This window comes from Anomalospiza imberbis, chromosome 2, assembly GCF_031753505.1.
Source record: "Anomalospiza imberbis isolate Cuckoo-Finch-1a 21T00152 chromosome 2, ASM3175350v1, whole genome shotgun sequence".
Lineage (NCBI taxonomy): Eukaryota > Metazoa > Chordata > Aves > Passeriformes > Viduidae > Anomalospiza > Anomalospiza imberbis.
This window is the reverse complement of record NC_089682.1, coordinates 87,717,810-87,739,894: the sequence shown is the minus strand read 5'-3', so window position 1 is coordinate 87,739,894 and position 22,085 is coordinate 87,717,810. Positions and strand designations below refer to the sequence as shown.

The 22,085-nt window shown below is 41.6% G+C and overlaps 1 protein-coding gene across 5 annotated transcripts in view; it reads right to left on the bottom strand.

The window, feature by feature from the left end:
- Positions 1–22,085, bottom strand: part of ELF1 (E74 like ETS transcription factor 1) — an 88,020-nt gene that overhangs the window by 54,109 nt on the left and 11,826 nt on the right. For 2 of the 5 annotated variants that reach the window (XM_068182251.1, XM_068182255.1), the window contains exon 1: positions 12,398–12,523. The exons of 1 other annotated variant lie outside the window; for it this stretch is intronic. The gene's annotated coding sequence lies outside the window, so the exon portion shown is untranslated. Of the gene's footprint in view, positions 1–12,190; positions 12,306–12,397; positions 12,625–22,085 lie in introns of those variants that run through there. 2 more of the 5 variants (XM_068182254.1, XM_068182253.1) reach the window with 2 other exon arrangements.

The following is a 22,085-nucleotide window of genomic DNA, read 5'->3' as shown; positions in this document are numbered from 1 at the left end:
TCTCTGGGAAAACAAACATTCCAGCTTTTCTTGCAAGAAGCTCCTCAGCAGACATCATCTCTGTTATGAAAACCCACAAATTATCATAGGAACCAGAGGCAGAACGTTTTTTGTGTATCACTTCTAACCTACCCTTTCCTCTCCCAGTACAACATTCAACCCATACAGAGTTAGGAGGGAAAAAATAATGAAAAAAAAGAAGAAAAAGAAAAAAAGATAAAAAACAAGAACCCACTATACACCACAAAACAAACAAAACCCAAATAAAAAAAGCAAAAACAAAAAAACCCAATGAAACAAACAAAAAACTATACAAAACACCCCACAATAAAGAACTAAAAAAAAAAAACCCAAACAAACAAAAAAAGCCCCCTAAAAAAAGCAAAATAAGAAAACACGAGGGAAAGCTGAGTGGTACAGTAGTACAATAAACAAGGTAATGCAGAGACAGGCTGCTTTACATAGTTTCTAATCCATCCTTTAATTTATCCTCCACCCTCCTTTCGTTTTTTAATTTCTGTTGTCTAACAATTATCTGTTTCTGTGAAGTCTCAGTTGTTTACTGTGACCATAGATACAATGAAATAATATCAGAATTGTGTGGGGGTGGGTAAAACCCCCCAAATCTATGACTTTTTTCCAGATGCCCTACACTTCAAGCAGTTTTGTGGAGGTTTTACTATGTGTTCCCTTCAGGGGTTGTGCCCTGTTTGTATCTTTCCTTTCCCAAACATGACAGTACTGAGAACAGTGCTCAAAACCTGAAAGGGAAAAAGGCCAGCAGAATCATCCTGTTCCTCTGAAAGGCTTCCAGTGCAGCTATGCTAGCAATGTGAGAGCTGGTGCCTTTCACAGAGGCAAAATGCCTAGTTTTGCCCTTGTGGTGCTGGCTCCTGGCCCTGCAGACACCCAGGGGACCAGGAGCTCAGAGCGGCGCCTGCCTGTGAGTGCAGCTCTTCTGTGTATGCAAAACCTCTCTTGCGGGCTGCCATGCAGGATGCCCCATAGCCCAGTACAAGGCAGGAGAAAAAAACCTAAACCAACAGCAACAAAAAACCCCCAAACTCCTTACCCATCCAATCTCACTGCCCCTACAACATCTCAACTCTTCCTCACTCTGAGGAATGTGACCCTCAGGTTGAGGTCCCCTATTTTAAAGAGCATATAATGCAGAATCATTTTATCATGGCAAAGATATCCCTACTCAATGCTGGCTACTCAACAAATATACAGTTTAAGGAAAAAAAAATATTCTGGGAGTTATGCTGTCATATGAGGAAGAAAAGATCACCAAATGAGACAAAAAGGCTGAATTGTATGCACAGTTTCAGTTCTAAAATAATTCTGATGTGCAGAGTACTCTCGGTTCTCTAAAATCTGATGCTGGGGTAGATACTACTAGAGTTCTAGTTTCAGTAAATTTATTATGTTCCAATAAGATATATATCAATAGAAATCATGCAACCTACATTAAAAAATTACATCATTTCTAATAGAAGGTTTTATGTGCTTTTTCTGTGCACTTCTAAAAAGCTGTTTAACTGAAAGCCAGAGCTGTCTCAAAACCACAAGTGCATTGAGATGAAAAAATTAATAATTAAAAAGAAAAAAAGACCACTCAGAAGATCATAGATTTTACAATAAAAACTGGTCAGGTAACATGGCAAACACCTGCCCAGAAAATATATTCATGAAATTGCACAACTTGAGGCCCAACCTGCCCGTTTCTCAGACGCATTTAAAAACTCCCACACTGGTAGCTGTGCAAAACAAAACACTGGACCTCAGCTCTCGCTGTGTCAGGATAACTCCCATGGCTACGCTCTTACAATTCATGCTTCAGGAGTTCAAGTCCTGCTTTCTGTTGAACTAAACAAACCCCGATCTTTACTCTCAGGTGCCTAAAGAAGGGGCTGGGAGGGACAACAAGGCCCCAGGCGCACGGGCGCAGAGCATGGCGCCGAGGAGACAGTTGGTTACACAATGGCTGCCTGGCGCGGGCGGCGGCGTTGCCACCCCTGGCGCATCTGCTCCCCTGCCCGTGGTTTAACCGACAGGAAGCGCAGCCCAAGAAACCCGGGCCCAGCCGCGAGCGCTTCCTGCCCGCACAGCCAGGTCTGTCCCCCTGCGCGGGCCGTGGCCGCCCGTCAGGAGCAGAGGCTCTGGGACACCTTCTGAAGAAACAGAAAAACGAGTAAATTAGGCCCACATGCAGAAAGCCAGCCAGATGGATGAAAAAGACGCGAACGGGTCAAGCATATTGAAACGTGGCCCCAGAAGGCCACTGAAGCAGTGTACAAAACACTGGTGGCACATTCTCATCTAACAGGGCCCAGGACAACAGGAAGTCCAGCTGTGGAGGTTTTGAGTCTGGCCGTCCTCAACCAGGCTTGTATACCACCAGGAAACCAAGTTATTTTACTTGGTAGATGAAATTTTTTAAGATTCTTTCTGAAATCTTCAGATGTGAACTACAATCAGTGGGAAAAAACCCATTGCCAAACGCACTACCAGCCTTTTCTACGACCAACCTGTCCTAGAAATGAGGACGAGTTAATGATCTACAAGGCTTTTTCAACACTAATATCTAGAGTAACACACCTATTCATCTACTGCAAAATTGAAATCCTGAAGAAGAATTTGGTACCCACGTGGTAAGCACAAAAACCAACTGCTAGACAAAGCACAACTTCAGTGAGAAGCAGAAACTCCAGCACAGCTATAACTTCCATAGTATCTGTAGGTGAAGCAATATGCTATAATCAGCTCCTCTGTAAGTTGTCCTCTGTTCAGTCTTAGATTTCCCCATAATATCATCTGTCAGAAAACATCATTTCCTTAGTAAGTCTAAAAACTGTATTTTCAGGCAGGATGAGAAATTATTAAGATGGCCTCATATCCGTTCTCCATCAATGACCAACTGGTGGTATAAAATGGAGGAAAACCAATTTTGTGCTGTTATCTGCACGGTTGCCAATTAAAGCAACAGAAGACATGTCAGTCATGTAATTAAGTTGGGAAATATATCAACCAGTAGATATTTAATTGATTTAACACTATCACGTATTGCTGTAGTCTAGGGGAATTTTCTGCATAAACCTAAAAGCAGTACACATCTTCACTGGATTTCAAGGAGTATCTGACACATTTTACCCTTCACGGAACCAAGGTGCTCCATCCTAACATGGTCTCTGTCCCCACCCCAAAACAGTTCAGAATGAAAATGCCGTCATTTGGTGACTGGCACTCTTAGTAGAACAGCCACCTCAAAGTCAGAGGTTTGAAAACCTGAAAAAGAACAGGGTCCAAATTCTCCTAATTTCTAACTTGGAAACATATTCCTCAATTAGGTTCCTCTGATACAGCATATTTTGTCCCTGGCTTTCATGCGCTCCCAGGTGAGTTCTGTGACCACCTAGGTTATTGCACAGAAACACACATGTCCCCTGCCTCAAAAGACAAGACTACATCACTCCATGTCACTGAATGCTTGACCACTTTCTGCCCTGGAAATCAGAATGAAAGCCCTAAACAGCCCTAAACCCATCAGACACTAAGAGAACATTTGCTTTGGCAGCATTTCTGACATCCACTTAAGCCACATGTCCCACCCTTAACAAGTACTCAAGTAATCCCAAGCAGCCAACAAATTTAAAAAAAAAGAAAGATACAAAAAGCAATGGTTGCTCAAAAGCCTTTCTGAACAAAAAAAGCCTTGCAGCATGAACTGAACCTTACTAAATTTTGCTGGATTGGCAAAAGGAGAACTGAAAAAAAAAAAAAAAGTATTTTCCATCTCAGATTCCAACAATACTATGTAGCCAACAGCATTTTGCAGATTTGCTTCTTAGTTCATAAGTCACGTTGGTCATATCTTGCAACATGTACTGGCAGGATTCAATGTTTTCCTAAGAAAACTGGGGTGGCAGATGCTGACACTGGTCCAGAAATGGTTTGCTCTCAAGCTGGATATTCTTTTTAACTCTGAAAGTTCATCTGTGTCCTGCTACAGAACAACAGAGTTTATCACAGCAAACATTTCAAAATTCTCATACATATTTACATTATTATATATTACTACAGTAGTAGCTCCAAGCATAACAAACATAAAAAGTAGTATTTACATGCAAATTCATATCTATTATATGAATTATAGATTATTAACTTAGAAATTTAATGTAAGAAGCATAGGGCTAATATAAGAGGGGGAGGGGAACGTTCATTTATAAATTATTTTGAGGCACCTTAAAATAATCTAAGTTTCCAAGCTCTGTATAGTTGAAGCAAAAACACAAAGGTAAATGTTGAGGTATTTACATTTATAAAAGCAAAACAAAAATCAGGATGATTTAATTCTTAAAAGATTGAAAATTTTCCCCTATGATGCTGCACAGCATCATAAGGCACCCACATGCTCCTGCATTTGTTCTTCTGACAGTTACAGCGAACACAAGAGGAGTGGTCTCCACAGAATGGCTTTTCCAGCAGAGCAGCTCTGAGTCAACTTGCCTCATGTCTCTGCACCTAACAGCCCAACTGCATGGCTCTGGTGTTTTTTGGGAAGGTAGGAGGGACCTCACGTCACCAAAGCACTGTGAGAGGAGAGGAGCAAAAGCGAAACTGAGCTGACTGACAACTGCTGACCACGCTCCCCAGACAGAAAGAAACTGTCTCCATGGATTTCTACTGGTTTTAACCAGCTTCAGCAGAGGGGAAACATGATTTTTAAATCTACCGTATCCCTTTAATAAACACCCCAAAGAAGACATTTTCCAGATAACTGAGGAATTTTTTACAGTGTTGACTTACCGAGCAGAGCACAATAACCAGCTATTCTGTTTGCACTACAAGGCAGTACAGTGCAATGAGTTAATAATTTATCATGGCATTGCTCTTGGCAACTGACCATAATCAACTTCTAAAATTCTTCCTCATTCTTACATTTTTAGTCTCAGCAAGAATATGGCACCCTTAGAACCTCAACCCAACCAGAACACTTCCTAGCCGTGGTAAGAGGTTTAATCTTCTCGAACACCTGCTTTCCCTCTGGATTGTTTCAGGCTCAGAGCAAAGGTCATCATTTCATTTCAATAACCTGATTGAGCAGACAGGAATTACTAAAATATTTTTAAACAAAGCAACAAGTTAACATTCTTTCAAAACTGCAGCAATGCAGTTCTCATCCCTGCATTTCCTTCCCCTTCTTCTCACAGAAGTAAAAAGAACAAAAAAGCCCAAGCTTCTGCCTTCACCAAAAGCTTTTATTTGCACATGATCCCAAATTAACAAGCAAACACCTTTTCCTCCCATTTTACATTATTGAGACTTATGCCTTTATATAACTTCGGGCAATACTTTATTTATTAGTTAACACATTCTTCTTCTCAATCAGAAGCATCCAGCTGTGGTGTTCAGATAATGCATTGGAAAACAAGTTTTGATGTGACGTGTAGAAGAGAGTTAAGTCAATAATTTTAAGCATACTTTGCTGAAGCATTAGCCATGAAATATGGTCCTTTTCCAAGGACAACTGTGCTACTTCGTCCTTCCCGTTGTTGCTCAATCCCAGCTCTTACAAACTCCACAGCTCCACCACTCTGAAATCAATCCCTAACCTGGTTCAATCAACCAGCCCAACAACTTCCACGGCATCAACATCAGACTTGCCAACTTGGCTCATCTTGGCTGAACCAGATAAGGAAAAGGTTGCTCTTGCAAACAGCCTGGACTGAGGATAGGAGGGGAAGGCAATAAAGCACTAGGGAACAATCTATGCTGTCAGCGAGAAAAAATGAGGATGGCAGTCCTCAAGCAGCTGGATGAGTACTCCTGCCAAGGAAACATCCAGGAATGACCATGTCCACCTCTGACTGTTTTGCTAAAGGCACGTTTTAAATTAAATTAGACTGGTGCAGGTTTGCATGCTTACAAAAACGTCGGTCTAGTTGAAACTGCAACTTTACCTCAACTAATACAGCTTTACTGTTGAGTCTTACCTAAGGGCAAGCTAAGGGCCTGGGCAGATGCTAAATGAGCTGTTTAAGGATTTACAACCCATCACCTCCAGGAGAATTCACTATCCAAGTAAAACTTGCTTAGCCCAAATCTCCCTCCTGTGCTCCAGGGCACATCCACGCAAACCGCTGCTGCACGGCTTTAATGGGATGTGCCACCAAGCCAGCAGGGAAGTTATACACGCTGCCTTCACTTATGAGTGAAAAAGCAGCTGTGTGCGGCTGAAGAACCTTCAGTGTGCACCTAAGCTCGGTAAGCACATGGTGTGTGAAAATCCCGGAGCCAGCATCAAGGCACTAGCATTATTCTCCCACCTAGTTAATAAGTACCAGGCTTGTTCATGACAGACTGTGTAACAGGTTCTCTGAAGGCAGTCTCTGTCAGAAAGAAACTACTTTCTTCTCACAGTGGAGGTTTCACCCCACCTAGAGATCCGCATTTAAGGCAGCAAAAATGAACCCACCAAACTTCACACTGATTTTCTTCTATTTCCTTTTTTTACTGACATGTTGCATCTGTGCAGCATGCATGCATCAGTAGTCCTGGGTTTCCTCTCTCAAGGCAATGGGATTTTACCCAGCTAGCTCTTTGCAAGTAATAACTGCTACTGTCTCCCCCTTCAAATGCACAGATTTCACGTCATCATATATCAATAAATGCCATCACAGCTTTTCTGTTTATGAAGTCTAAAAATACAAATTAACAAAATGCTTCTGAAGCCACCTGAACCATGGCACCCATAAGAGACACTTTAAACATTACAAACATCAGAATCTAGACACAAAATATACCCTTCCAGCTACATTGCTTCAAAAGTATTAAACCTTTTCTGCAAATACCCGTTATAATAAAAAAAAAACCAAACAAACAAACAAACAAACAAACAAAAACCACCAAGACACACAAGACACACCACATTTGCAAGTCCAAGCTCTTATCTTGTAGTTTGGAAAAAGTTTTTCAATATTTGTTACTGTTGAGAATTATTTCTAGTCCAGTACCACTGAAACAAGATTTAATACATATCATTTGAAGAACCATATTAAAAGACAATTAGGTCTTTATAAAAACAAATGGTAGAATGTTGCATTATATCAAGCATTCATAATCAGGTATATGTATATCAGAAGTGCCCAGGTAGGAAAACATTGTGCCAAAAGTAACTTTCTTGCTGCTTTTTTCTTCTGGAAATTCCTACATAGTCCATACTTAAATGGTCTAAATTAATGGTTTCTGTGTAAGAATCATAGAACAGTTGTTGCGAAAAGGGACCTTTAAAGGTCATCTAGTCCACCCCCATATTGTGAGCAGGGATATCCTCAACCAAATCAGGTTGCTCAGATTTCAGCCCGTTCAGACAAATTAAAACTGTGTTTCACTTAGTTGTTTCAAAAGCAACTTATTTCATTGTTACTTTGAACTGATACTAAAAGAAATACACTTTTTTTTCACCGAAGAGGACCAGCACTTTTGAAAATGCTGCAAGCCATCCTCAGCAAACTTCAGACTGTTTTTCAACACAGAAAGTTTCATTTTCATTCATATGACTAAACCATCTTTTTTCTGTAAAGAAAAAAGGTCCCCAAATAGACACTTCCTCTCTACAGTTCCTTCTTTTCTCTTTTTGTAATAAACATTAGTGGTCTTTAAAAAAAAAAAAAAAACAAAACGAACCAACAGGATGGCCTCTTAATAGCTCACCACCAAGAGTACCTGGAGCTCACAGAGCTCTCAACAAGCTGGTTTGGAGGCACTGTGAGACAGGGAAGTGAATTCTTGCAATGCGTGCAGTTTGCGACCCTTTGCCCTCCATGGCCCATAAGCTTCACAATTATTTTCTTGATAGCTAGCACTCTTGTTTGCATGCTTAATTTACAGGCATTGTGACAAAGCTTGAATAGCTACAGAGAGTAAATAGTTTACAGAGGCTCTGGAGAGTGAAAGCACAAAACAGAAAATGCATCAAGACGACAAGAGTGGATAATGTAACCACCAAGTCCGAGGACAATGCCAGGCAAATTCTGTCATCAGCAGACAATGTGCAAGTCCTGCTGCCTTCAAGACACAGTCTTCACGAAAGCTCTTCCTAAGAGGGTCATCTTCTGGTTGGAAAGACAGCCTCCACTAAAAACAAACCATGTCATCACATCCTTGGGAAACTATTCTTGTTAGTTCCAAAATTATGTAGGACAGCAGCACATGTAGCAGGCACAAAGAGGAGGAAACTGACAGTATCCTTGTCAACTTGCTTTTAACTTGAAATTGAGTCTGGTTGGAAGGGCAAGTTAAACATTAATTTTCTGACAGTGGTCAGCACTCAGTATCACGAATTGTAACTGTAGTTTCACAATCATATTTTGCTGCTTCTTTCCCTAGCTGCAACTTAAAACTGAATAAGCACCAAGATAACTGTAAACTGGAGAACAGCAGAAGTGACTTGATACAAAGCTCAGAAGAACAAGGTAGTTTTCTTCTAATCTGTCAGCTTTATTCACTCTGTCAAAGGATCTCATGAAGAACACTAGTAACTCTAGAGGAACATACAGCATGACAAAATAGTATATGCAGCCACAATAAGTAAAATTGTTTCTTTCTCTCAAGAGCAGACAAAAATTTGAATCACCCAAGCTCACCCCTTCCTTCTATCACAGAAACTCAAGAGCTGTGCAGCATGACATTTATACTGAGCCCACTTCAGAAGTCAAACCACTACCATGCAAGAAGGTGAAGGAAATGAGGAAGGAGCTCACAAGTGAAGCGATGAAACCGTTAGTACGCTAACGGCAACATTCAAGAATCGCTGAACATTCCCCTCAAAACAAAAAACGTATTTGGTAAATTCACATAGAAATGTTGACGATGGGTTAAATATAGGGTGTTCTAGAAATAGATTAAAATGTCTAATTATAAATGAAGACAGTAACATTAAATCCATCCCAAAGCAACTCTTTCCCACAGTTTCCAACCTATGCACTTAGCATTCCTATTCCTAGCAAATTACCCTAACCATAATATCTTTTCCCCCCGTACAGAGAGAAATAATTTTTACATGCAAATTTAGGAACTGGAAGTTCTTTCCAGGCTAACAAAACTACTATCAGTTTCACATTGAAGCCTGTTTGAACGTAGTACAAACTCACACACGACACAAGGGGAGTGATCTCTTTGAGGAGAAATAAATGACCTGAGCTCCAGCCCTCTGAATCAACACTGAAGATGGCTGACAGGTAAGGCCTAAAGCACAGCAAAGTAAGAATGCATAAACTTTGGTCCCTAGCCAATGGGATCCTCTCAGCACTTCCCACACAGTGGGGAGCTTTACCAAAGGACAGGCTTATACTGAAGAATAAATTGCTTTTACCTCTACATATGGCCAGGTCTGGTCAGGAAAGTGAAAATGTCCAGAGCCTTTCATATGGCTGCTGCAGACGTTTGATAAGCAAGACTTAAAAATTCCAGTATGCATAGTCTCTGTCAACTACTTTATCTGTGAAGAAACACTTAGGTAAAATTTAAAAAAGCAAGATTTAAGAATGCAAATAATCTCTAAAACACGTCAGTGGCATTAAAATTATAAGCACCATAAATCACTGGCCTATAGTAGCAAAGTTTCAGAGTTTATGGTGCAGACTGCAACCAAGGCTGGAAAGGTGAACTCCACCTCCTGCCACTCCTGTGCTGAATCACTGTGGTGGGGGAAAGTCCTTGCTCCTTCTCGCATACCCAACAAAACTCCAGTGAGTTAACAAAACTGTCAGTGAAAACAAGAAAATCTGCAAGCAAGAGTTGAGAAATTTTTCCTAACACCTGCAAGAAGAGAAAGCTGTTTTGGAGATCACAGCTTCTCCTCTGACACAGAGGGAAATCCTCCATTTTTCTTTCTTTTCTATCAGCTCACTGAGCACCAACCTGCCACAGTTCCCTCCCTTAATTACAGCTGTGCTGAAATACACCTCATGTACTCGGCTTTTTTCATACATCAAGTGTCTAAAAAGTAACACACACAACTGCAGTATGAGTTTTCATCAATCCTTAAACACCAGGCCGACAACATTCTTCAAATCTGGATGTCTACCTCTTTTCCTTCTCATTTGAGGACCAAGACCATGGACTTGACAATTCTAATATTCAATGGATGTGAAAAGAGCACATTAGAAAACCAACACTCTTGTAAAGACAGGGATCTGGAAATAATATTCAAGCTAACTGGTGTCTGATGCCACCACTCCCACGGCTCTCTCAACAATCACAAACAATCCAAACCAAAAGATCCCTGCTTTGGGGGTGTGGGGGGAGAAAGGTGGGAATTTTTTTTTTTTCTTTTTTTGAGACAAACACGGGCTTCAGGTACACAAAAACTAACACCATTTCTCTGTATCTTCTAATCCACTTCTCTGCCTTCTAGATCTGTCCAAGCTGTCATCTGTAAGTCTTGGGTCTTGGGAGGACTTTCAAATGACTTTTTCCTAGCTTCACCACTGTACCACAGATGCATCCGTAGGCCTGGCAAAGTTGTTGTATAGCAGCAAGAGAGAATGAACATGACAGCTTTTGCCTTCAAAGAAGAACTACTCCTCTGTGAAGCCCTGATCAAGAGAAAGTAGCAGCAGCCACTTACCCTTTAGAACACAAAAAGCCTTCTTCCCAAGATAAGCAGCTGCAGCTTGGGAGATGACTTAAAAAAAAACAAACTTAAAACCTCAAGTTTTTAGGGTTGGATGTCTCACCAGGGTCTGGTGTAAAAGAAAGAAGGGGAGAAAACAGATAAGGAAAGGGAGTGTTATGTTGTACCAGTTGCAAGCAGAGAGCCCTAGGATCTGAAAATAAAAGTCTTGATGATAAAAAGAAAGATGCAAATATATTTAAGAATTTTTCAGAAAAAAAACTTCTATTACAAACACTTTTTTTTTCAAGTAGTTCCTCCGTAGTTTTATCTGTGATTTTTCAACATGTAACAATGCACCAAATAAATCCCCCAAACACTTGCAAAACTTGATGCTTTTAGAAAGAAAAAAAAAGCAAAATGTAAAATTAAAAGATAGTGAAAACACATTGTAGTGTAAGATCCAGGAGGAAGATATGGCTGAACACTCGGAAGGCTTAAGACAAGAGACAGCCTCACCCAAAACATGACCATTTACTTAATGGTTGCCTCCCTCTCTCTCCCTCCCCTGCAACCGATCACAGTACTAAGCAAGACTCCATTATACTTCTCAGATACAGGCTCTAGACAGTAAATGAACCTGGAAAGTATTCCCCTGTGCACAACAGCTCAAATGCCCTGTCATTTAATTTTCAGTAAGAAGATATCAAATTTGATTTCTCAAGTAACAGATGGAAATGTAGGGTCCAAAGTTATAGACTCAGACAAAACTTTTGAAGAATATTTTCGTTCAACAAAGGTGGAAAAAGAGATTCTTCTTCAAAAACTTTGCTAAAGTTCAGAAGTACATAATTGGGAGAACTGGTTTTCATACACTGAAAGTTTAAGAAGCAATTTGACGCACCTCAATTACCTCCAATATTTTCTTTTCCCATTACAACTACCGCTAAGCCTATTTTCTAATTGGTCTGCCTTGTACAGCATCACCATAACTTCCATTTTTAAATCATTTTCAGGAAAAGGTTTTGTACCTGCCCGCATAATAACTTAATTCCTTCTATTTTGAAACGATACCGTGGCGGCTGCCGGTAATGGCTCTGTTTCGGCAGAAAGAGAACTTCAATTTAAGGGCGCAGAGAATGATCTGTCTCCGAAATTATATTTTAAATCTGCCATTTTAAAGTCACCACGGACCACACCGGGCGAACAGCAGTGGAGCGAACGTATTCAAAGCCGCAGCGCTGATAGCCAACACTTTGCCCGAATCGCTCTGGACCGTGCTCTGCTCCACGCTAGCCGAGTCCAGGCACACGCAGCTTCAGAATAAATAAAATACGTGTGTTTTACAGTCCGCTGAGCGGCGGCTGGAGGGCTCCGGCCGGCAGCTAGGCTGGCACCCGCGCACGCTTTAAAGGAGACAAAAGTACAAAACGCAGCAGAATTACAAGCCAGCTGTCACACTTGTGCAGCGCGCTGCTCAGAGAAGCACAGCCGCGGTGCCCTTCGCCCGCAGCAACAGGCACAGCTTCAGGCAGCTCACGGCGCTGCTGCCCGAGACGTCCGTTTACTCACAGCCCAATTTATATTTCGCTTTTCCCTGGTGCTGCGCTTTTCCACAAGTTCCCTCTTCCCCGCAGTTTCTCCCGACGGCTGCGGAGCGCTGCCCCGGGCGCGGCCGCACGTCGAGGCAGCGGCAGGCGCCGCCCGCAGCGCGGGACGCCGCGTCCCCCCGGCCCGCCCGCCCGCCCGCCCGGCTCTCGCTCCCCGGGCAGCACGTACCGCCCGGCCGCGGGGCCCGCGGCGCCGCCCCGGCCTCCCCGCAGCGTCGTGCAGCTAAAATGGCTCCTGTCGAGAGGGGGAAGTGGTGCCCGGGCCCCGGACGGTGACTCACCGCGGGGCCGGGCGGCTCGGCTCGGAACGACACGACACGCCCCGGGGCGGCGGCCGGCGCTCCGCCGGGCCCGGCCCGCAGGTGGCGGCGGGGCGCGGGGGGGGACGGGCCAGCGGCGGCCTCGTGACCCGCCCGGGCTCCGCTCGGCCCGGCTCCTTCGAGCGCGGAGAGCGCCCGACCCGCGCCGCGCCGTCCCGCTCCCGCCCGGCTCCCCGCCGCTGCCTCCGATCCTTACGAAACACCCCACCCCGCTCCCCTCCATGAGTAATAATTCACAGAGTCAATTAGTTTGGAAAAAACCTCTGAGATCATCGTGTCTGACCCATGACCGAAAACCCGCCTGTCAACTAGACCATGGCACCAAGTGCCACCTCCACGGACGGTGACTCCGTCACCTCCTTAGGCAGCCCATTCCAACATCTAACCACCCTTTCTGTGATGAAATTCTTCCTAATGTCCAACCTAAACCTCCCTTGGCATGGTTTAAGACTGTGTTCTCTCATCCTAAATTAAATGAACAAACATGTTTCTGTGGAACATCTCATCTTTTCAACCAATATCATCTTGCTCACACCAAACTGGCTAACTCCTGAAAAGGAGTGAAACTTTGGAGGGCAAAAGCGCTTGGGGAAATTTAGTTAAAGCTCTGTATCCAATGGAACAAAGACTGACAGCCAATGCCAGAGCCGGGGTTCCTGGGATTCCCTGTAAATTTCTAATACGCTCGTCATGTTCTTTAAACAAAGCCTCGTGCATAATAAAGAACACACTGAAGCCACCTAGCCCTCAGCAGTATAGGTGCTTGGGATGGGCTCTATGATTGCATAAGGCATGCTGAAAGGCCTGACAGAAGTGTAATTTTAAAAACATGGTGCAGACGGTGAGGACAGAGTTACTCCCACCTTGTTTCTATAGGAAGGGTAAGCTCACGCTCTGTTTGCGGGCTGGCATGTGCACTGGTTTTCCACTAATTCCCAGAAAGGCAGAGTCCAAAGCAGTGCACTGGCCATAAGAGAAGGCGTGGCACAGGGACCCAAGCCACCAGAGAGGGTGTAACAGCAAGGCAAGGAGCTGGGAAGAGAGGAAGCAGCAGGAGCGACCTTGCAATGAGCAGGGAAGATGAGAGTAAGAAAAACCTGAAGCGACTTCTAGCAAACACATTGAGATAAATTCAAACATATTTCAGGACAGCTGTCATTAACGCTCCCAGTAATAATTAACCAGTAGACCCACAAGTTTTGCACTGCATAAAACTCATAGTTTTATTTTCATTAATATCTCCAACTAGTGGTCACGTTTAATTACCGAGAAAAAAAATTTAGGGGTTACTTCCAAGTAATTGAGTCCTTATGACACCTGCATGTCACTTAAAAGTAAAATTGGGTCCCAGTTTATTGTTTAAAGGGCAGTTACCCATGTATGACTTTGTTAGATGTAGTTTATCATCCTATTTTTGCAGCCTGCTTTAGTGAAAGATCTGAAAAAAGAAGCAGCAGCACACTTTTTATGACTTAGTGATTATAAGTATCAATTAAGTCAGTACTAAAATATCACTATTACAGCTCTTAATCAAAATATGACTTCATTTGTATTTCTCAGCTGAAAAAAGTCCATGAGGAGAAAACACTGTGGAATTGTTTTACTTACTATATATTTTCCACCTCTCACAACAGATGTATATTCCTTCTCTCCAACAACTTAAGACTAATCCAATCTTACATCTAAAAGCATTTGTTTCTTGTGCTGCAAAACCCTTTGTAAATCATGGGGCACGGAGGGAAGAAATCTGACCCAGGTGCACAGCGGTTACAAGGAACTGTAACATTGGCACAGGGAGAGCACCATTTTAATAATTAAAAAAAGTCTAATAGTTATGTTTTAGAGAGGAAAGAAACAACACATTCTTATCCAAGCAGTCAACTAAATTGAAAAATCATTTTGTAGTGATGTATTAGCGCAAGCTATGCAAACATTTTGTCGTTTCTAAGCTAAATCTAGAAGCAGTATTTTTTTAAAAAGCACATGTAAAATCTAAACTTATTTAGCAAGAGAAAATGCAGGTGGATGTTCATCCCTGGAACTGTATCAGGTTTCTTGCTAATTATAATTTTGGCTTGAAGAAGAAGTGACCTTGCCCATTGCTGAGATGAGTATTTCCACGAAACTTAGATCACCGTTTGCCCAAAAGACATAGCCAGACACTGACCAACAGCACAGCTTAAGCCAACTTAAACAGCTTTAGCCCTCCACTCCATCCCAGCCTCATATTCCTCACACTGAGCTACTCCCCCCACTGTTTCCCAGAGCAAATATTTGTGCAGTCACACAGCGTGGCAGAGGGTGGAGCCCACCAGCACAAAAGTTAAGGCTGCACAAATAAATAAATAATGCACAATACAATTTTCACATTGCTGTTGGCCCCAACTCCCAGAGAAACACATGCCCAATCATGTGCTCCACGGGGAGCAGTGTAGCCCAACAGGCTTGGACTGGCAGAGACCTGGATGTGACTCTCACTTCTGCTGGCCTCAAGTGAGAACCCAAGCAAGCTGCTTCTCTTTTCACACCCTGCTTCAGTAATCGCCTCCCGCCTTCTCAACCGGCTTTGAAAGCTACAGGTCTGCAAGGACAGGATGAGATGGGCTGCCAGGAGGCACAGGAGCAGAACAAAGCAGCTCTCCTGCACAAGGGGCAGCCTGAAACTCTGAAACCATGTGAGGACACACCAGAATGATGTATCTGGAGGTATCCTGCCCCACCTGAAAGACATACCATTAAGTCTCATAAAAACAAGCCAAAAGAAAGGTTTGTGACTGTGTTCAGCCTCCGGTTTTGTATGGGGGCTGGGGAGGAGAAAACACTGTTTTGATGAAGGAAAGGGAACAGAAAAGATCCAAAAGCTCTTCGTTTTTTAATTTTTCTGCTACATTATACACAAGTTCAGAACATGAGAAGCTCTAGCAAGCCCCAGTTTATGTGACACCCTGTGGTACAATTCCTGAAGCAGCTCAAGATGCTGTAACTCCTTTCCACTCTTGCAAGAGGAAATCCCACCACCCTGCTTCCAGCTCAGGCTCACCTCATACAGACTTAAGGCTTCATCAAACTGTCTCAAGACTGGATAAAAATCTTATTTAAGAAGCTTCTGGTTTGCATTTGTTTTTGTAGGATCCCAGCATCTCAAGCTTTGCAAAATAGTTCATTTGAAGTGCCTCTGGAAGGGAAGGCAAAATTCCAACAATCCCATTCACAAGCACAGCCCCAAAGAACACCTGAGCAATGGATATACCCAACATGACACTGTGTATGGAAGGACAACACTTGAATCAGCTTCCACCCAAGTCTTAAAACCTAAACTCCTGCACCTTCTTTTCTCCTTGAGTACAACACCAAGAAACACTAGTAGTGGTGCTATCACATTTTAATCCAATAAATATGATATGCATCTATCACAGTGTTACTGTCCCGGTACTTTGGGTTTGTGGGCTGGCACCTTCCGTAGGGGTAGATGCCACATACAACACAGGCTGACACTGTTGTGGGTTTCTAATGCTGCCAGATGCATAATGACCTAAATATTTACACATGAAGAAATTGCATCAGGAGATTATAAAGTAGCTTACTCCTATGCCCAAAGGAAGCCTCTGCTAGAACTTCAGGCACAGAAAAATTCCTACCATTGTGTTATTTAAAAACTTTATCATAAATTCAGGCAATACACTTCTGATATTTTTAAGATAACTGTTTGCCATCTACAAACTTGCATTTTCAGAGATTTTAGTAAAAAAGAAACTCAGAGAAGAAATGTGGATGACACCTGGAGAGCAGCCCATGCAGCTATCAGTTCTTAATTTCCAATTTAAAGATACGGTTCAGTGATATTTAGTGCACGCTGTGAAAGTAGAGCACAATGGATTTGAGAAAATACAGTCTACTTTTACACCATGCTCATCTTCTGAATTCTAGTTGAATTGTTGGAAAGGAAAGGTGATAGTAAACAAAGTGCATATAAAAAGGCCACTATTTTTTTCAGAAGTTGAGAAGGAAGGTATCCTGGTCTTCTGTGTTTAATTGGAATCCTTCAGAGAGTAAATGTCATCTTTCAAAATACACAAGGGAATGTTTCTCAAGTCTATGGTAGCAGAAGTTTCCAGAAATGATTCCTTGGTAGCAGAAGGGCTAGAGAGGTGTCTGAAATTAAATGGGTTCACAATCAAGCACCAGGCAGCTTTAACCTCATCCATTTTGTCCTTCCAGCTGCACCTCCAGCGTTTCCTACTGAAGGCAGATTTGGCAAAGATGCTGCCTTTGCCAGCAGTACACCAACATCCCACACAGCTACAAACCCCTGACCTTGTATAGCCTTGCACAAACTCTTCTTGGATCATCTCTAAGGTATTCCCAGGTCACATCCTAGCAATGGCAAGCCTCTAGGGAAACTTACTTTTCCTCAGTCTTTCAAGTTCCTTCCTTCCTCCTTTTGTTATAGATTTGCCTTTGCTGAGAAGTATTCTCAATATTTCTGAGAATGGTTTAAAATCTGGGTATGTTCTCCTTTCTCCTTTCAAGCAAGCTGTGGAGGAAAAGAATTGCAAAAATCCAGGTAGTAGATACAGCTCTGACACAGGACAATCTCTGATTCACTCTCAGCCAGAAACTACAGGCTCCAACTTCTCCCGGGCACTTCTTTACCAAGAAGCACACTTACCCCGACTACACTTTTCCCTTCCCATCCTCTCCTTGAACTGGTTCTGATCCATGTGGTACCTGTTAAGCCCTCCACTGATCCTATTAAATGCCTTACTGTGGCAGAAAGCTGACTGGGGAGGATGGGGAACGCTGGCTGTTCTTGAACTAGATCAGACTGTGATGAACACTGCCAGCCAAAGACATCAGACCTCCTTCTGTGGTAGTAACGACTAGTAGTAATAACTGGGCCTGCACTCAGCTAAATTTTTCACCCTATGATTGCGCAACAGTCACCAAAAAAACCATCAAAAAACCAAAAACAAAAACAAAAAAAAACCCACCAAAAAAACCCCATTACTTGTGAATGCTACAGGCAGAGGGGTGGGACAGAGGTACTACTTAACCCATAGCTTTCTGACTTGAGCTAGTTCTTGTTCTGTCCTCCCTCTGTACACTCCTTGTTCATTTGTTTCAGAAAGTGCACTGGAAGTTATTTAATATCCTATAAATACCCCTGCCAGTAGGTGTGACAGAAGTCACGCTTGTAAACCCACAGCTCAAAGGCAAGTCACGCAAAGAAACGAAAATAGAGACAGGACAATTTTATACCCCATACTATTTCTCTCAGCGACCTTTAGACCCCACAAAAATCATGAAACAAAAAGAATTAAACCATGATCTACAAATATTTTCAAAATACAATGCACTACTACTGAGTTTTCCCAGGAGAAAAATGAGAAATCGCCGTGCATCACCTAATGTTGTTGGTAAGCACACTCAGACAGTTAAAGCTTTGGCATCCTAAAATCCAACTCACTTATAACTTGCTAATTTCCAGTTCTTCATTCAGAGTCACTAAACTGATCCACAAAAAGGCCAGCTTTCCTTACATCTCTGAATGCCATCTGCAGAATCTGTTCCAGCACACACCCTACAAGAAACAAGGCAACTAATCAGAAGGAAATGGACAGAGGAATGCATTTTACACCAACAAAGAGCTAACTCTATCTGGTTTTACTTTTTTTTTAAGTCTAGAAGAGCTTACTGTTTGAAAAGGCACAACCTGTTTCTGAAGCAAGGCAGAAAATAGTATAATTCTAATTAAGGCCCAAGTATAGTTTTGCATTGTAAAGGTAACACTATTTTATATACAGAACACCTCAATACAACATACTTGCAAAAAACAAAGCCAAAATGAACTCATTTTTGTTACTGAATTACTGAATATCTGAAGAGAATCAACAAGGGCATAGCAATATCATGGCTTTATTCCAAATTCTTACACAGTATGTGTATCAGCCCTGAAAATTCCTTTAAAATATACTTTAATAAAATACAAATCTGTACAATCCTGACCCACAGTAAGATTATGCTAGATCCTTAACTTTACAGATGAAATGATCACTTACTGGTACAGCTGGTTTGAAAGACAAGTATTAGGGTGCCTATCTATCTCTACAGATTTGCACTCAAAGGTTTTAAGCAAATATGGATTTCCCACTATTGTGCAAGAAAGATACAAAGCTAAGGAGGTACAAGACACAAAGAAAAATTTATAAATACTGATAAAATTCAAAAACATATCAATGAAAGAAAAGTCTAGACTTTCCAAGGATAAGAACCAATCTTTCCAGAAAGAAAGTCAGTTTTGATTCTTGAAGTAGAACAGCTCACCCAACGTCATCCCACAAGCTTCAGATCCGCCACTGTTATACTCTTTCAGAGCTATGCTGCATTAACAGGATGGTTGTATTTGCCCCGGAATCCTTGCAAGGATAGTTTTTGAAGAATACTAGCTTATCCTGAAACCATTAGAGATGTTACTATACCAGTAGTGGTAAACTTGGCCTTTGCTCTTTTCCTTTCTTACACACACAAACACAAAATCCAGAACTATTTGTAAACATGTTGTTCTGTAATTTTTCTTTTTGATGTCCGAATGTTGTAATCCCTGATACAAGAAAGAAAAAAATCAGGGATGTGAATGAACAGAAATATATACTAAGTGACACTATGTTGCAAATACATCCAGAAGGAACATAAAACCTAGGACTGGGCAAATTTTATATAGTCCAACAGTGGTTTCTCAAGTGTGGACACTTTGTAGTTGGCTAAAAAAAATCTCATAAAAAAGTTGTAACTGTATTTTTTTCCTCCGCTCATTCTGTGAGTCACTCATTACATTCTGGGTGTTGCAACACATTCATGAATAATAAACACATACTGGGAAGAAGAAAAAAAAAACCAAAACAGGGTTCACAGTGGATTTTTTTAATGTCTGTATTTATCAGTATAAAAATCAAGAATGAAGCTGAGATTTTCAGAAGTCTCTATGCAAGGAATGCTATTAATCACAGACAAAGTATTTGGTACACCCAGACACTAGTGCACACACACATGCCAAAGTTACAGCACAGTGGTGTCAGTATTGCTGTTATTGTTTGGCCTCTTTACAAGGCGGGAGCAGAGGGGGAGGAATCACCATGTTCTCCATCAAACCCTCTCCTGAGGAAGAACAGCTAGGCACCGCCCTTAGTTAGACAGTTCTGGACCCAAGGCTGCATTTCTGCAGCTGCCTAGTTTTTTTTTTTTTTTTTTTTTTTGTGTGTGTGTGCGTGTTTTTGTTTTTTTTTTTTTTTTAATTAATTTTCTTTTAAAGACCAGAGAGTTAGGTTTCAGAGGCTGCACAGTCCCAGAACACCATCTGCACTACAGGAAATTACTCTTGATGTCTTAAAGAAGTACCAGGGAATTATTTATCCACATTTGTATTTTAGACGATAACAAAAAGAGCACCCGACAGATGCACGCGTCAGGGTGGTTGCTGTAAGTTTTTCTACTGCTCCCGTCAGATGAAAAATGTTTACTTCTATTCCAATTTCTTTTATCCTTTCAATCCCATCGCCTTATGCAGGCCACACTGGCTACCTCACACACACTTGTACTGACTCCCTGTGTGGATGCAGACCAAATTCATGGAATTAAAGGAAATCCAGATAAACATCATTTTTAGAAAAATGTTGAGATAGAGTTCCACAAATATTTTAGATGCTTACAAGAATTCAGCAGGGCATTTCTGCACTGCTCAGGATGTGAACACAAAGGAAAGGAAAGTGTGTTTATTACTGCTCTTCCAGTTGCTCTAATTAATGGAGAAAGATAAAAGTGGTAACTTGGAGAGGCAGGAGACAGAAAATAAATTATGAAAAAAGTAAGCTCATGTGAATGAATCAATTTTCCATTGCAACTCAGTCAGGCTGAGACCTGGCTATTAAAGAACAGTTAGCTAGAAATGCAACCTGGTTACTTGCTTGTTCAGGAAATAATATTTTTAGTAGCAGGCTTAACTATCCAAATACATGCTACATTAACCAATTGGTGAATACACAAATCATGGAGAAGAGAGGGTAAAAAATAAAGACTGCAGGACACAAAAAGGAGGGGTATTGAGGAGCTCAGCGCTGCTGGGAAGGGGAACTGGCTGCTAGAAGGCCAACATTTTTATCTCTCAGCTACACTTCAAGTCACAAAAACAACAGTTTCCATCTCTATGCTCATCCTCAGCCAGGCAAGCAGTCCTACCAGCAAATCCTGGAGGACTGAGATCCTGTGGATCAGTCCAAGAAACCAAACCATCATCTCTGCTATTATCACTTGCCCATAAAAACAAGGTACAGCAGTCAGACATATCCTAAACAGGCACGGAGGTTCAGCTCCAGAGAGAATTACTGCTACTATGATGTGTTTTCCAAAAGCCTCCCAGGAATCATTTTTCTTGATTCTGTGGTCTAGGGAGCCCTGAAACCAAAACTGGGAAGCAGAGGCTAAGAGAACAAGGAGACATTATGGCAGGCACAGTTTCCCACATGTGATTTTCCTCCTGCTTTCTACTAACAGAGGTCATTCTGTTATTAATGGAAGCAGCTCAATATTCTCCCCAAATAACCTGTCATAAAGGTTTAGTAGTCTCAATGCTACATTCAAAGTACTATATATAATTTATATTTATTATTTCAGTCTAATTTTGTCTCATTAGCATTTCAATATATATGTTTAAACTTAGAATCCATTTTGTCCTGCATTTATTGAAGGTCCATCAGCTTTAAAGATATGTGTGCTCTGAAAAACACCCCAATAGAATTGAGTGATTTCAACTAACTCCACCATCAAGGAACAAGTGTGCTCACATTCTAGCACAGTAGCCTAAATTCAGAGTGTTTCATCTACTGCTTCTCTGTAACTAATTTTATTTCTTGAACTTTTCCTTTTAATGTTCCCCATTTTTGGCAAGACTCATTAGAAATGCTTTCCAGCTTTGCATAACAGACAAGAATATACCATTTGTGACTGAGAGCACAGAAGTCTTCCTGTGTAACTGAAGAGTAATAGCAAACTAATTTTAATTTTAATATTCAGAATAAAAATAATTAAAACAACCTTTTTTAAGACAGTAGTCAATTATCTCACTGATGAAGGAGAAAGAGTAAAGAAAATTACTTTTTTGGGTTTTTTTTCCATTAATTGCTCTCATCCTGAGGCCTGTTGGTTTTATGATATGATCCTTTGCTGCTTTGCATAAGCTAGCAGCAGCTTACTTCCTGCTACTCTGTTTCATGAGAAAATGAACTCCTCTACCCTAAACAAGCACCCTTTAATTATTTTATTGCTAATCCTTACTTGCATGTAGACGGCTGCTGCTTCCCCAGAAGATCCTAGACAATCTGTCTCAGGGTTGTGGTTCCAGGTGATTGTAACAGTGATAGGTGCATTATTTCTACTTAATTTTCTGAAAATATACAAATTTTCCTAAATATACTAAAACATACTAAATTTCCCTTTTCTACTCAAGTATATGACATTATCCAGTGAATGTTTTCAAAGGTACCC